The following is a 17,034-nucleotide window of genomic DNA, read 5'->3' as shown; positions in this document are numbered from 1 at the left end:
TGTTCACAATTCTATCTTGGTTTGGCCATTGCTATTGTTCGCCTCAGGCTAGTGTTCATGACACGATCTAAATGAGGTACCTGCTAACATTCACAAATCTATCTAAATGTTGTACTTACTAACATTCACAAATCTATCTAGATGAGACTCAAGCCAACATTCACAATCATGTCTAGATGCAATGCAAGCTAATGTTAAAAATTCTATCTAATAGTGGTACTTGCCAGGATTCACAATTCTATGTAAATGTGGTACTTGCTAACATTCACAAATCTATCTAGATGTGGTACTTGCTAACAATCACAAATCTATCTAGATGTGACGCAAGCCAATGTTCACAATTCTATCTCAATGTGTGTCATGCCTGTGCCACTGGCGCACACATTGGCAACCATCATGGACGATGTGGTACTCATTTATCTTCATAATACTCTTTAAACAACCCCTATTCACACTTTGGTCCTTAATTTCCATTTGTACGACTTTGGTTCTTTCTTATTTAATTCAGCTAACTACATGTACCATAATGCACCTTGCTACAGCTATCAATTCCCGGCTATTCCCATTCATCGGTATTGGAACCACAATCCCCAGAAGCCCTAGCGATCAGTGCTGTTTCCACCATCTCAGGACCAGAGAGGGAGGAGGCAGATTACCTTCAGGTGTGCTGCTCCAGGTGCTGCCAATTAGCCTGCCTCAGTACAGGGCAGGGCTGTATTTAAGCAGCTGCCTGCAGGAGCCCAGTCTCTTGCATCAAGAGTCTCCCAGCCCCTTTTTGCCTTGCGCCATGAATTGTACGCTGTTCCTGTTGCCGCTTTATCCTGCTTTTGATCCAGTGCCCTTTCTGGGCTGCCTGCCTTGCAGCCTGCTACACTCTGCTGCCTACAGCCCTGGCTTTCTGGGCTCCCTGCCTCGCTGCCCTGCTCCTCTGGGCTCCCTGTCTTGCAGCCTGCAACCCTCCACTGCCTACAGCCCTGGTCCTCTGGGCTCCCTGCCTTGCAGCCTGCTACACTCAGCTGCCTACAGCCGAAGCCTTCTGGGCTCCCTGGCTCGCTGCCCTGCTCCTCTGGGCTCCCTGCCTTGCAGCCTGCAACCCTCCGCTGCCATCAGCCCTGACCCCCTGGGCTCCCTGCCTCGACGCCCTGTTCCTTTGGGCTCGCTCCTTGCTGCCCTATTTCTCTGGGCTCGCTGTCTGCCACCTACTACAGCTCTCTGTCCTGCTCCTCTGGACTCCATTCCTTGCAGCCTACTACAGTCCTCTGCAGTCCACTACAGTTTCTGCACCTTGTGCCATCCGTTACTGCAGCCCTGCTTCCTTGTTTGCAGCCCCCGTATTTCCTGGCTGCTGCTCCCTTGCTCTCTACCTTGTTTGCAACCCCTTGTTCTTGATCCCTGTCCTTCTCTTCCTTGAGTCCTCTGTCCTCCCCTTTAGTTTACCCATTTCAATTGTACTATTTTTTCCATCATTTCCTTCTGCTGGATTTCTCTTAGACTTCCTTTTCCCTGGTTATTTCTGTTCTTGTCTTCTCTAGTGTCTTATGTTAATCCTTTGTACAGAGCTTGACTGTTGGTTTCCGGCAGGCAACCTCTGCCCCTTCCCTTGTCGCATTTTCAGTGTTACAGACACCCACAGCTGTTGTTCCCAGCCATGAGCATACAGTGTGGGCCCCTGTTATAGCAATCTGTGCAGAAGGCTGGAGTTTCCAAAGGTCCGTGGAACACTCTTTCCCATTTCTGCATACACCCCAAGAGGGAATCCGGTTTGTTTGTACCTTTGTATTTTCTGCTATAGTTGCCTACTCTATTTTCTGGTTGAGCTTCCAGCTGTGTGTGTGCTTACCTGTCATCTTATATCAGCACAGCCACCCAAAACCTTTTTGGGGGCATGTGCCACTCTTGACAGAGTACCATCTGTGATAATGTGGTACTCGCTAAAATTCTCAAATCTCTCTAGATGCGAGGCATGCTAATGTTCACAATTCTATCTAAATGTGGTACTTGCCAACATTCACAATTCTATCTAAGTGTGGAACTTGCTAACATTCACAAATATATCTAGATGCGACGCAAGCCAACATTCACAATCATGCCTAAATGCAATGCAAGCTAATGTTCACAATTCCATCTAAATGTGGTACTTGCCAACATTCACAATTCTATCTGAATGTGGTACTTGCTAACATTCACAAATCTATCTAGATTTGACGCAAGCTAATGTTCACAATTCTATCTAAATGTGGATCTTGCTAACATTCGCACATCTATCTAGATGTGGTACTTGCTCTTGCTAACAATCACAAATCTATCTAGATGCGACACAAGCTAATGTTCACAATTCTATCTAAATGATGTGGAACTTGCAAGCATTCGCACATCTATCTAGATGTGGTACTTGCTCTTGCTAACAATCACAAATCTATCTAGATGCGAGGCAAGCTAATGTTCACAATTCTATCTAAATGTGGTACTTGCCAACATTCACAAATATATCTAGATGCGACGCAAGCCAACATTCACAATCATGCCTAAATGCAATGCAAGCTAATGTTCACAATTCCATCTAAATGTGGTACTTGCCAACATTCACAATTCTATCTGAATGTGGTACTTGCCAACATTCACAATTCTATCTGAATGTGGTACTTGCTAACATTCACAAATCTATCTAGTTGCGAGGCAAGCTAATGTTCACAATTCCATCTAAATGTGGTACTTGCCAACATTCACAATTCTATCTGAATGTGGTACTTGCCAACATTCACAATTCTATCTGAATGTGGTACTTGCTAACATTCACAAATCTATCTAGTTGCGAGGCAAGCTAATGTTCACAATTCTATCTAAATGTGGATCTTGCTAACATTCGCACATCTATCTAGATGTGGTACTTGCTCTTGCTAACAATCACAAATCTATCTAGATGCGACACAAGCTAATGTTCACAATTCTATCTAAATGATGTGGAACTTGCAAGCATTCGCAAATCTATCTAGATGTGGTACTTTCTAACAGTCACAAATCTATCTAGATGTGAAGCAAGATAATGGGTAATGGTCTGTTATCCATGTATAGAGGTGGTGGCTGCGCCTAGATTTGAAAGTCCTACATAGTGGTAGGAGGCCTAAGTTTCATAGTGAAGCAGGTTACGGAATATAATACAGTAGGTTTACTATTATAGCAGGCACAGCAAGCATGATATACCTATACCTGTGAGTAGATTTATATTGGGCGATTGCTAGTGTTGGATGTTCACTAAGAGAGTGATGCAGGTGAATACTGGCCTGTCAAGCTATATTCTACGGTAAGGTAATGTAGAATGGCAGGGCTTTCTGGAGTAGAGTGATTGCATACAACATTCCTAGTGTGTGACAACATTTCAATTGGGCTCTAATTTTAGTCCTGCTTTTAAAATGAGCTTTGGCGAAATAATCACTGCAGGACATATGTTCAGAGTTTAAAGGAGTAGCCTTGTGCTTATATTGCAATCAGAGTTTTTAAGAGCCAATTATTAGTAAAACAATTATAATATAGAAAACCAATGTGTACGTTAGATGGACAAATCGGTGCTCTTGCTCTCTGACCTTTGCGTTGCAGGATCATGGGACACATGCTGGCAATGGAAAGACTTGCGGTGTCCTCTGGCTGCGCTACCCACAGGAGCGATCCGCCAAATCATAAAATATCTGGACATATCTGGAGCATCTCACGAAATTAATATTATGAGGAAACGTAGAATTGTTACTGCGACAAATCGTGGCAGAATGGATATAAGGAATGACAGCCACGTGGAAGGGCTAAACATAGAACATGAGATGCCAGGATTTGCAATATAAATTGTTTTTTAAAATAAACTGTTGCACTTACAGGAGCTCCAGATGTGACTTGTACATGTATACAGTGATTAGCTAAATCTCATGTCTGCTAAGAATTGTTAAATACGGGAAGCATCTTTCCTCTTTAGCTGGGATCTGAACATGTAAACTCTCGAAATACCATGTCAACAATCAGTGTACAGCTGCAAAACTATGCTTCAATTATTTTCATATTTAAGTGTGTTGCACATCACATGCTCATCTCTTCAAATGAAATAGCTTTATTTTAGGACACATTCCTGTAAAAGCTAAGGCTTAAATAGCAAGTATATATAATAGAGGTTTACAACTCCATCTAAGTTGAGCGCAAAATAATGAATTTAATAACAATACAATTAAAAAAGAAATCCTGTAAAATCAGATCATTCTACCAACAGCAAATTCCTAAATATCTTAAATACAATGCTTCATGTTAAACTAGAACATAGATATGAAAGAGCTGGATGACATTGCTAAAACACCAGAAGGTGTCTCACCCGCTAATCCCCAGGGATCTGTCATTGAGGTGGCAGGACACGCCATTGCTATTGGATCCAGTTCCTGGGGGTGGACCAGTGCTGGAGGATCGCATGGATGGGGGTCTTCAGGGAATGGAAGTGGGACAAAAAAGGTTGAGACGCAGTATCCCCTTTCCAGTAACATCTTTTCCCCATCCTGCCAGGTAGGATACCTAGAAACTCAACCCCCGCCCCCCTTTTCCAACACAAGCACTTGCTCATGGACTGCTCACTGTGAAAGAAAATGGACTAACACACTAACACCCGAGCCGTATACCTGACGTGTACCAATACAATGGTAAGGGAAGTCAGGCAATTACTGATCATTAAACACACCTGACTTCCATCACACTTCCCCACACGGATAAAAGGCAGAGCACAAAAGCACACTCTGAGCAAGGCAAAGAACACGAGGAAGCAGCAGTTCCAAAATGGCAGTTTAATACAAAGAGGAAGATGGCAATATCAAAGAGGATTGCAAGGAAGGAAGTGCCCTTGAACTTATCACCGAAAGATCGCGGGCCTCATTACGAGTATGCCAGTCCAGTAACAATGGTGCTGGTAAACTACCGGCACTGTTTTTACCCAACCGGCAGACTCCGAGTCCTGCGGGTGGGTGTTGTCCCTCCCCCCAGTTCTGACCTGGCGGGCGGAACGGCACCCGTTCGCAGACTTTGATGGAAGCACCACACTGTTATCAATGGTGCTGGTGCTTCTGTCCTCCCCATTCCCATTGATTCCTATAGGACTCGAATGGGAATGGGGAATATTTTTTTCCGGCGCCTGACTATGGGGAATTACCAGGATCGCCGGGGTTGTCATGCACCAGTAATTCCCCATTGCCAGGCACCGGAAAAAAATGACTCTGGCGCAGCCGTGCCGTTTATACTGGCACGGCTACTGCCAGGGTCGTAATGAGGCCCCGCACCTTTCATGAGCCTTTGAGAATAGGAAACGTAAGACCTGGAATCAAAGCTGAAGAATCCTGCATTGTGTGTCGGAGGTACCCAGGGCTCTTCCGAGTCGACAGTCAAGGCGGGGAGAATCCTTTGCCGCTGTGGTACTGTCCTTGGCTCCTACAACAAAGCAGCATCAGTGAAGTCAGCACAGCTGGTCAGTTGGGAAGACTGATACCAGACCGGTCTGTGTGGAAACCAAGGTTGCAAGCGGCAACATTGTATAAAGAATTTTGAAGTGAACAGTAAATGAAGCATATGTGGTGAGTGACGTGAATATAATTAAAACAGCAGATGAGGGATTGATCTTTAAAGCTAAAATACGATAACATAGACGGGGTGGTCCGGCACCACATGGGTGCTTATTCGAAAGTCTCTGTTAGGTATCAAACGAAAAGGTGACAAATGTTAAAGCAAGAGTAATTGTGAAATCAAAGTGGTCCTGCAACGTGTCAAGCTAAGCCCCGTGCACATTCGACAGTCTTCGATACTTGAAGTAAATTGAAATTGGTCCGAGCCCGGCCGAGGGAGACTAATTGTGTTAAAAGGGATCTGAGCTAGGCTGAGAGGGATCCGGGGGGAACTGTGAGTTACCCGAAAAAGAATATCCTACAAACCTTTTGGCAAATGGGATCTGAGCCCAGATGAGGGGATCCAAGGTGACGAACATTGTGCTAAATTGATTTGAGCCCGGCTGAGGGAGATCCGGCGTGGAGAGAGACTCACCTGATGTGAATACTTGTGCAAATCTAAGGAAGAAAATAACTTGTTGTTTATTTGGTTGCATCAGGACATCTGAGTGAAGAGACTTTTAAAAGCAAGGAGACTTGTGCACCGAAGGCCCGGATTGTAATGATTGCACTGTATCCTTGTGCTAAAGAAGCCAGAGTCTGTGCTATGCTCGAGTGAACCACCTTGTCCTGTGCTGAAAACGTGGGGAAGGGAGGCCAATGGCTTGAACAACCCGACGTATCATTTTGAACACTTCTTTCTTTTTCATAACATTGTTCCCAACACTATTTGTATTTACAGGCAAGGATTGGAAATAGTTTTTTTAAATTATGGGCCTTTATTTTGACAAGACACCACTAGGACTGCGTCATTAATATTTGATGGTCGTAGCTTGCTCCCATCTATAGATTTAGGCTTAGATAGGTGTTTATCAAACCCTTTGTGAAGTTCAATAAACACCCTTGAACTTTGGTCAAGTGTGCCTGTCTTACTGTTGATACCAGGCCTTCCTTACAGGAGACACATCCAAACTCATCTTCTTTTGCAACAGTGCCTAGTGAAAAGGAAGCAGGTCTGCCAATCAGGGTTGGGGACTCAGAGACAGAGGAGAAGCCAGAGAAGGGCCAACAAAGAAAGGAGATATTTCCCCACCAAACTGTTGAGCTGTGTTACAAGCCTGCAGACGGCTGGGCACAGAGACATCTCCCAGAGAGACATCTCTCAGAGAGACATCCCCCAGAGAGACATTCCCCCAGAGAGACATCCCATTCCCCCGAGAGACATCCCCCCAGAGAGACATCCCCCAGAGAGACATCCCCCAGAGAGACACCCAAAGAGACACCCCCAGAGAGACACCCCCAAGAGAGACATCTCTCAGAGAGACATCCCCCAGAAAGGCATCCCCCATAGAGACATTCTCCCAGAGAGACATCTCCCTGAGAGACATCCCCCAGAGAGACATCTCCCAGAGAGACATTTCCCAGAGAGACATCCCCCAGAGAAACATCTCCCTGAGAGACATTCCCCCAGAGAGACATCTCCCAGAGAGACATCCCCCAGAGAGACATCCCCCAGAGAGACATTCTCCCAGAGAGACATCCCTCAGAGAGACATCTCCCAGAGAGACATCCCCCAGAGAGACATTCTCCCAGAGAAACATCTCCCTGAGAGACATCCCCCAGAGAGACATTCCCCCAGAGAGACATCTCCCAGAGAGACATCTCCCAGAGAGACATCCCCCAGAGAGACACCCCTGAGAGAGACATTCCCCCAGAGAGACATCCCCCAGAGAGACACCCAAAGAGACATCTCCCAGAGAGACATCCCCCAGAGAGACATCTCCCAGAGAGACACCCCCCAGAGAGACACCCCCCAGAGAGACATCCCCCAGGAGTTCACAAACTTTACGAGAAGCCTGAGTAAGGCGTTGGACGGCAGACAACTCCAATGTTTGAGAAACTGAAAAGTCCAGAACGGTTACTCCAGCTTGGCTGGAACAATCTTCTTTATGTTTAGTTTAAACTTAGAGTGTGAGGGACATAGTTTGGATTTCTGGGGCCGAGGTCCAAAATACCTTCAGCTACACCCCTCTACAAATACCTCCCCTCTCAAGCTCTTCGCTCCTCTACTTCTAAATCCCTCCGGGTCAGTCGCTTTTCAAGGAAACGAGCTGGGGGTAGATCTCTGTCTTTGGTTGGGGCCTCCCTCTGGAGCAGCCTCCCTGCCACTCTAGATCTTGAGGAGAACCATCTCCAGCTCTGGAAGCACCTCAAGACTTTCCTCTTTGAATCTGCCTTTGCTCCCCCTCTTCCCTGCTGATCTGTTCTCTCTTGGCACCGTACACCTGGCCACCCTCTGTCCTCCGGGCCCAGGTACCTGCTCACCCTGCCACCCTCCCACACTGCCTCCGGTCCACCCCTTACACTGGGGTCTGTATCTGTACCCATACAGTGCCCCCCTTTTTCTTCCTGCACTTAGCAGACCTACCCTGTCTGCTGCCTTAAACCCAGCACTTGCGAATTGCTGGCTGCACTACCACTGTTTGTTGCTTTTATTATTTATTTGTTTATTATTATTTATCTGTTTCTCCTCTGCTTCACACTTTCCACTTCTCCCCCTTCCATGCACTTTTCCCTCCCCCTCTCCCATGCACTTGCGTGTTCTCAATGTCACTGGGCCTAGTAAGATCGTTGTTTTGTTCTCCCCTGTTCCCCTCCCTTGCCTTGTTGCGCTCTGAAACATTTGTGTATGAGTGCGATAGAAATAAAATATCAATATCAATAAATAAAGGAACCTTTTAAATATTCATTGATTTCACACAGTGAGAGCATATTGTAAGACTCCCTCTGCCAACACTCTCCTACACCCACCCCGTACCTTTCTGCCAATCCCTTCTCCTGCAGCCTTCCACTAATCCGTGTTCTTCCTTCAACTAAAAACCTCCATATTCAGCTGAAGACCTGCACTCTCAGCCGAAAATGCCCCCGAGCAAGACAAGACCCATCTCCAGGTCTTAGGCAAATCCCCTCTCGACACTCTGGAAAAGACTCCCCCCAACAAACAGCCTCAACACTCCAGATACTACTATTTCAGCACCCAGCTCTGCTGAACACACACACCGATGCCCCCCCACACACACCCACACACAAAGCAGTCAGGCTCCCCCACACACAGCACCCCACACAGATAGCACCCTGCACAAACACAGCCTACCGCACCCCACAAACAGGGCCTCACCCCCACACACACTTAGGACTACCACACACTCTGGGACCCCACACACACAGGCCCTCACATACAGCCCCCACACACACATTCCCCAACAAGGCCAAAGAGGGGGCCAGGACAGAGAGCAAGGGAATCAGTAGGGGACCCACAACCAGCCTCAGGGGGTGTAGATGCAGACCCATCCCAGGATGCAAGGGGGACTATGACGCATGAACCATATCAGGGAGCAGGGGACAGACCAACCCACAGAGAACAAGGGTGAGGTAGGCTGCAAGCCTAGCCAAAGAAGCAAAGGTGTGGGTTGAAGACCCAGCCCAGGAAACAAGGGTGAAGAGGGAGGTCCAGGTATGCCCTCTTAACCCCCACACAACACTCAACACACAAAATAAAGAATGAAAGGCGCAACTCACTCTTTAGCCAATCACCGCCTGCACCAATATATCGCAAATATGAGAAAAGGTATTCACTCAGACAGCCATTCAAGCCATATCCAGTTGAGGATTTTGAGGAGACAGAGATACCATCAATCCATCAAGTCGACTAACTCTTAAGCCAGACATCAATGACATCATTAGTGACATCACAACATAGCTGCATTAGTCATGAAGAATATACTCACCCAGGCACGAAGTTACACAAACATCCACTAGTGTTTTGCTTATGACTCATGCACAGTTAGAGGACAGATTAACATAAAGTTTTATACAATTATGTTCCTTGCTGGAGCAAAACCGAAGATGCTAAAGTATACGTGGACTAAGCTTGCTTATGCTTAACTGCTGCGAACAGGAAGAAGCTATAATGACACCTAGGGGAACTAAAGGCCATTGAAGCAAATGAGGAAGGAGAGACAGGCCAAGGTAGAAAGTGGATGGAAAGGTCCTGGTTACCATGACAGTAAGCCACCTGCAAGAATTCAGACTAAAAATCCTATTAATTACAAGGAGGAGTCCTTCATTTTGCGGTCCGGTCACACGTGACCCAGTAGAGCAGGACAATGCTCATTTAATGTAGGTGGGATTGAAGAGCTGTTCCCAGCAAGATAGAGGTGTATCGTTACAAGTGTTGCCTACAAAACTGCAACCTGCAAGCAGTCTCTCAGGCCTAGGTGAGCAGAGAATGGTAACAATATGGAACGCACAGCCCTCCATGTCCTTTTTTATTGCCTTGAAGAGGCTGGTTCACACCACAGTTAAGAGTGCTTCGTAAAAGCAAATGCTGTGTCGAAAATTGTTGGAAAAGTCACCCTTCTGACACGCACAAAGACGGTTTCTTCATGGCTTCGCTCAGCTACAAAGCAGCCATTATCGAGGCGAAAAAAGACTCCCTTAATAAACGTATCCTGCAAGCTGACTCTAACTCTAAGGAACTCTTTAAGATCCTAAAAGAGCTTGAAACCCCAGCTACACACCCTGACACCTGCATTAAAGATAGTAAATGGTGTGCTAACATCCAGGCAGCCTTACTGAATAAAATCACCATGCTACAATCTAAAATCAAAACCAAACAAGACAGCCTGAAACTGGACAATCGCTGGGGCCCCCACTTCTGACTTGCCCAATCTTAAACGGTTTGCCTTCTCACCGCTCACTATTGCTGAGGTGGAAAACATCATCTTGAGGATCAAACCCTCCAACTGCCAGGGTGATCCCTGCCCTGCCCCCATTATTAAGGAATCTGCCCGCCCATGATTTGGCCTCATTTATTACATCCTTCATCAACTCCTCCTTTAAAACAGGAACTGTCCCTGACAACCTTAAGGACGCATGGGTGATCCCACTGCTCAAAAAACCCTCCTTAGACACTAGCATACCCACCAACTACAGACCCATAACTACCGTCCCGTTCTTGCTCAAAATCTTAGACCGTGCAGCATACCTGCAGATCCAAGAGTACTTGGAATCCAATAATCTTCTAGGTCTTAGATATCTGGTTTCCGTCCCAAACACGGAACAGAGACAGCTCTACTAGATCTTAAAACTCAAATTGAAGTTTTGAAGGACAAGGGCAAATTAGCCATGTTACTTCTACTTGATCTCTGCGGCATTCGATCTGGTCAATCACCAAATCCTTTGCAGGCATCTCCACTCTGCCGCCCACTTCACTCCGTCAGCCATGGCCTGGATCAAATCCTTTCTGAGTAATAGATCTATGCAGGTCTTTTCTCAATCCGCAGCAGCAGATCCCTCCCCAATTCACTGTGGCGTCCCTCAGGGTTCTTGCGTGTCGCCAACACTCTATAATGTTTTTACGAAACCGCTCTTTGATGTACTCGACTACCTGGGTGTCTCTTATACAAATTATGCTGACAACACCCAGATACTCATTCCCATCACTGGAGACTACTTAGCTGACACCAAGGCCCTGAATGACATCTACCTGGTCATGAAGCTTGGATGGCACAACACCAGCTATGCCTCAATGATGACAAGACAGAGCTCCTCATCCTGGGCACTACGCAACGCCTTAGTAACCTTGAGAGGTCCTACCAGTCATTTATCATTGATGGCAATACCATCCAAGTCTCGAAGGACACTAAAACCTTAGGCTTTTACCTTGACGCCACTTTATCCTTATCACGACAAACATATGCAGTCAGATCAGCCTCTGCATACACCTGCAAACTCATTGCAGCTTGCAGACCATTTCTTACCACCCCGAATACTGTCACACTGGTCAGAACCCTCATTATGTCCAAAATTGACTATGGTAGTGCCCTCTACCTAGGAACTAGCCAAGAGAACCTGAATAAACTACAAATCACCCAGAACAGTGCTATTAGAGCGGCACTAAACATCCCGCGAAACCACCAAATCTCTGAATCTAGAACCAATCTACATTGGCTACCCGTCAAACAGAGAATTTCACTGAAATCCTTAGCCCTCATTCACAAGTGCCTGGCCAACAAAGCCCCCCTCTACCTTTGCAGCCGGCTATCCTGCCACACGCCTACCCGACCTCAAAGAATCACCCAGACCCACTGTTTATCGATCCCTAGGTTCAAACTTCAAAAAACTGGGGGCTCATGCTTCCCCGTCCTCGCCTCCAAGCTTTGGAATGCTCTCCCTATCACCATCAGATCTGAAGATTCCTTTAGCACATTCAAGTCCAAAACGAAAACCTGGCTCTTCAATCAGCCTTGAAATATGCCCTGCACACCACTGTCCTACTAGCTTTGGCCCTTTCGCCGGCTCACACCTTTGGCTCCTTGTCCCTGTAAAGTTTCTGTTCTAATTTCTGCTCTGTAAATTATGTATATTATGTATATTGTTATATGCTCTGACTTTTATGTTTGTAAACTCGTCCTGTGCCTGAAGTATGCATATATATGTGCTCTTTATGTAACCCTGCTCAAGTTGCCCCCTGATGCCGCCGGGCCTGACGGTGCGCGTTACAAATAAAAATACAATACAATACAAGAGGTACATTCAGCTCTGCGACCAGACATGGTCCCAGGCCTGGGAGGAACCGCTCTAGCCAATCCAGAGGCTCCCTTCATGAGACAGTATAAAATGTTGCTCAGGCCAATGGTCTTCCTGTGACCCTACAACAGTGTAGTTTGCAACATTTACAGGTGGTCCCAGGAGGAGCCACCCGATATGTAAAGTAACCCCTATACGGTATATAGGTAATTGGGCTAAACTGACCAATGGGATAGTCTAGTAGGTTTTGGGGATGGCGTTTGATTTTGTGATGTCACACGAGATTGCTGGAGAATTGCTGTTTTCTGGTGTGATCCCTGTCAATTTTTCCATTCTTGCGATGGGGAGTCTTTGATGGGCCCGATAATCTCTGTTTGTAATTGGGGAGACTGCTTTGGTACCCTGCTGCTAGGCTATACAAAGTGGTAGCAGAGGATGGTTGTTACGTCCGTTTGGCAGGAAACTGTCTCGTCTCGCAGCATGCGTGGGGGATATATGGCGACCCGCGGAAAATTGCTTGAGCCACGCGTGCATCAAGAGAAGGTCGGCAGGAGCCACCTTTGATGGGAAATTTCTTCCCGCTTTCCGTGGGACGCCCAGGGACACGGAAAGCCAGAGTGGCAAGTTCGGGGAGATTCGGTGTCCGAATGACGTCAGCAGACCATGGGGTGAAAGTATAGACTCAGCTATATGGCAAAAAGGGGAAGGGCAATGGTTCGCTTGAAGGTTGGGTAAAGGTGTGGGCTTGGTAGAGAGTGTTTTGTTGAAGTTTTGTTTTTGGTAGGCTACCATTCGGTCTTTGGGCAGTCATTTTGGCCGATTAGCCTAGGAGATTAACTCAAGTGTGCGATGACAAGAAGTATGTTTCTGATGCTTGTTAATCTGCTTAGAATCACATGCTGTGCATATGGTCCGACATCCAGTGGTAACCACGGAGTATTGCATCTTGTCTTTCGGGGACCAAAAGGGGACGTCAGCTTAGGCGTGTCTGTAACACTATCCCTATCGTGACATCTAGTGTACCTAAAATCCCTCACGCACCGAGGTCCCTCAGATTGTTTTTTTCCGCCCAGATAACTGGTCGCCCTATAGCGGAGCTCTTACAAGAGACATAGTTTATTTTACCGACCTTTCTGTTATTCCCCGTTAAGTCACTTCGCTCATCAAGAACATCTTCGATGAAGACTACGGGGGATTCCTCTACGGCTGTGAATTTCGGCGCCCACTAATCTGGCGGTCGGTTATCCACGTGGTCGGGCCTTCTGGCCGGCCCATACAGTAGGAAGAGTGGGGTCGTCGTGGCCATGTTGTCGGTATGTCTTTCTTCCTTTCCCCTCTTTTCCCTTTCGGTCTGGTCATCTTTCCCTTTAGCTATGGAAAGGACTCCTTTTAGATTCTGACCTAAGTGTAGGGTCAGATATCCTTGGAAGGATGAACACAGGACGTGTAACGCCTGTCTCCCCCTAGAGCACGACGAGAAGCGGTGTGCAGCTTGAAAACTCCTTCGGCCTAAGACCCTTAAGGAGCGCTGTGTAAATCGGTGGGCCGTGTACGGTAAGTCGCGGGTGGAACCCCATTCCCTGATGCCACACCCGCTGAAAGTGACGGGGGTACCTCGAATGACCAAACATACGTTGCGGATGTTATAGACCTGGAGGCGGACATTTCTAGATCCGCCACGCCCATCCCCTACCCTTTAAGGCCTGAATCTGGTCTCGCTACAGGGACAAAACCGGCAACAGGGGCGTACAAGCGCATCACACTAAGCAAACAACCCCTACACCGGTTTCGACGTCTTCTTCGAAAATGGTGAAAGCGCCAACAGGGCCACCGAAAACTTTGCTGGTTCCCTCGGATCGTTCAGATCCAAAGCCTTCCCCGCATCCGCAGCAGCATCTTGTGACTGGGCAATCTAAATCAAGTAAGGGCTCTGCTCCAAAAACTTTACACGTACACTGAAGGCCGCGGTAGGCCCGAAAACTGCGGATAGGCCTCTACCTGAAAAACGAACCGCTAGGCCCTCTAGCGCCACGGAAGGTACTACACCTACCGATAAACCATCGGAACCTCTGTCTCATGCCGATTCGGCGACTAATGAAAGCAGCATGGGAAGAATTACTGCGGCAGTGGGTCTTAACCCGGTTCCACCTAAAGTTATGGGACAATCTGCAGAAAAAGTTTCGACGGATTGGGATTCCGATTCTTACGGTGAGTACGCAGATAGTCAAGAGACTCTTTTCGACGCCGTAGGGCAGAGAACACCGGCCTTCCATCCGTAGGCCCGTTTGGGTCCACTAAATGGACTACACAGAAGTTCGAAGGACGAATGGATCGGTTGGAGAAGATTATCAGTTTTTCTGATCATCCTCCCCCGAAAAGGGCTCGGTAGACCCTAACCTCCAAATTCAAGAAGATCAGTCTTCTACCTTTCAGCAGGAAGACGTTGTCCACATGGACTCATATAGGGACATTTATAATGAAGAAGAGGAAGCTTCATTCCTACAAAGTTATGAGGAAGAACAACAGGATACTACGGACAACTGGGAAAAAACCCAGCAGGAAGGTCAAGACCCATGGACACTGCAAGATCAGGACACTGATGTTTTGTGCCTGGATTCTCCTCCGTCCACCCTGGCTCGCCAGGCCTCACCTGTAGATGTCCAAATGGCATTCAACTCTATGTTGAAAAAAGCAGCTGAATACTTTCAAATCTCCACTCAAGAGGCTGTTCCTGAGCAAGATTTTGTGGAGGATATTCTTAAGGAGAAACCTACATCTAGCCAGGCCATCCCTCTCCTTAATGCTATTAAGAGAAGGTTGGCCCCCTCATTGGTGTCACCAGCTCAAACTCGGGCGGTGAGCCCAAGAGTCAAAAAGTTATTCTGCCCCTCCCCTTCCGACCCTTTATACATCAGAGGACACGACGTCCCAGATTAATTGGTAGTGACTACCACTCAGAAAAGGGCAGGGGTACCCCTTGCCACAGGGGAATCACCACCGGACAAGGAATCCACCGACTGTATGCCCTTGGCAAACGTGTCACGTCGACGGCCACATATACTACGCGGATTGCTAATAATACAACACTATTGGCAAGCTATGCCGACGCCCAATGGAACTTACTCCAAGAAGGCCTCTTAGAGGTTCCTGAACCCGCCAAATCAAAACTTCCCTCCATTGTAATGGAGGGAAGACAAATTAACCAGCATGTCATTAAAAACACTCTGGACACTGCGGAAACTGCGGGCAGGTCACTGGCCCAAGGGACCCTGCTGAAAAGACATGCTTGTCTGCGTACATCATGGTTTAAACCTGAAACTCAGGCCTCCCTCATTAATAAACCCATTGAGGAGTCTAACCTCTTCGGGAAAGCGGTGGATGAGTCTTTGGAAACAGCCAAGAAGGAGCATGAGACTCTAAAGTCTCTGCAACAAATTACGCAGAAACCCTCCTCCCAGAGGGGTAATAACTCTCAGCGGTCCTTTCGAGGGCAAGCCCGTGCTGGTAAAAACAACTACGGCACAGGTAGCTTCAAAACAGGACAAACATCTGGAAGCCCCACTTAATACCCTTCAAGGGGTCAGAAACGTGGCAAAGACAGAGGAAGATGCCCAATCACAGAGGAGCCACAGCCTCTGGTCAGAAATGACTACCAAATCCAGGTCTCCTCCCATGTCACCCCGGTCGGGGGGCGATTAACATCTTTCCTCATGGCATGGGAGGGGATAACTTCAGACCAGTGGGTCATAAAGACGGTCGCCCACAGGTACTGCGTGGAATTCACCCGACCTCCACAATTCAGATCGCCGCGCTCACAGTCCCTTTCACCGGACCATCTGGAGATCCTGAATCAAGAGGTGGAAGCACTGCTGGGAAAGGACGCCATAGAAGCCGTCCCTATTCTTCAGGTAAACGAGGGTATTTATTCAGTGTACTTCCTTGTACCCAAAAAGGATCTCACCATGCGCCCTGTTCTAGACCTGCGCCCAGCGAACACGTTTATAGAACCCCGGAGGTTTGGCATGATAACACTGCAGGAGGTGATTCCATTGCTGAAACAAGGGGACTACATGGCAACATTGGACATGAAAGATGCATACTTTCATATTTCAATGTTGCCAGCGCACAGGAAATATCTAAGGTTCGTGATCCAGACAGGCATTACCAATTGAAGGTACTCCCCTTCAGCATCGCCTCAGTGCCAAGGGTGTTTACCAAAGTCCTGGCAGTGGTGGCAGCACACATGCGCAGACTATCAGTCCCAGTTTACCCTTCGATCCACGACTGGCTCATTACGGGAGACTCGGTCAATGCTTGTTTTTTGAACACCCAAAAAACAGTAGATTTCCTCTTCAGTCTGGGTTTCTCAATCAACAAAAAAGAAATCCAGTTTAGTCCCCAGTCAAATAAAACAATTTCTGGGAGCTCTTATTCGGATGAAGGACGGTCTCATTTTCCCCTCCAACGAGATGGTTCCGAACATGCTTTTTCAGATCCCTCAATATGTAGCCAGTCAGGAGGTGACGGTGCGCAAAGCCATGTGCTTGCTAGAAATGATGGCGTCATGTATATACTTGGTAACCCACGCGCGGCTACGCATGCGTCCCATGCAAGAGTGGCTTAACAGCTAGTGGTGTCAGGCCAGTGGACAATGGGATGATCTGGTAGTTGTCTCGCCAGCCCTCGTTCTCTCTGCAGTGGTGGTCAAGAGTAAACCTCTTGAAGGGGATGACCTTCACCAACCCTGCAGTGGAAGCCACTCTCACTACAGACACATCTCTCACAGGGTGGGGAGCTCATCTGCTTCAGCAGACAGTACACAGAGTTT

General features: G+C 47.4%; 1 pseudogene; it reads left to right on the top strand.

The window, feature by feature from the left end:
- Window positions 1-15,143, top strand: part of LOC138452685 (zinc finger protein 665-like) — a 40,765-nt pseudogene extending 25,622 nt beyond the window's left edge.
- Window positions 15,144-17,034: the final 1,891 nt, after the last annotated feature.

Source organism: Ambystoma mexicanum, chromosome 4p (assembly GCF_040938575.1).
Source record: "Ambystoma mexicanum isolate Mex_15411 chromosome 4p, UKY_AmexF1_1, whole genome shotgun sequence".
Lineage (NCBI taxonomy): Eukaryota > Metazoa > Chordata > Amphibia > Caudata > Ambystomatidae > Ambystoma > Ambystoma mexicanum.
The sequence above is the reverse complement of the archived record's forward strand: the minus strand, read 5'-3'. Positions and strand labels throughout refer to the sequence as shown.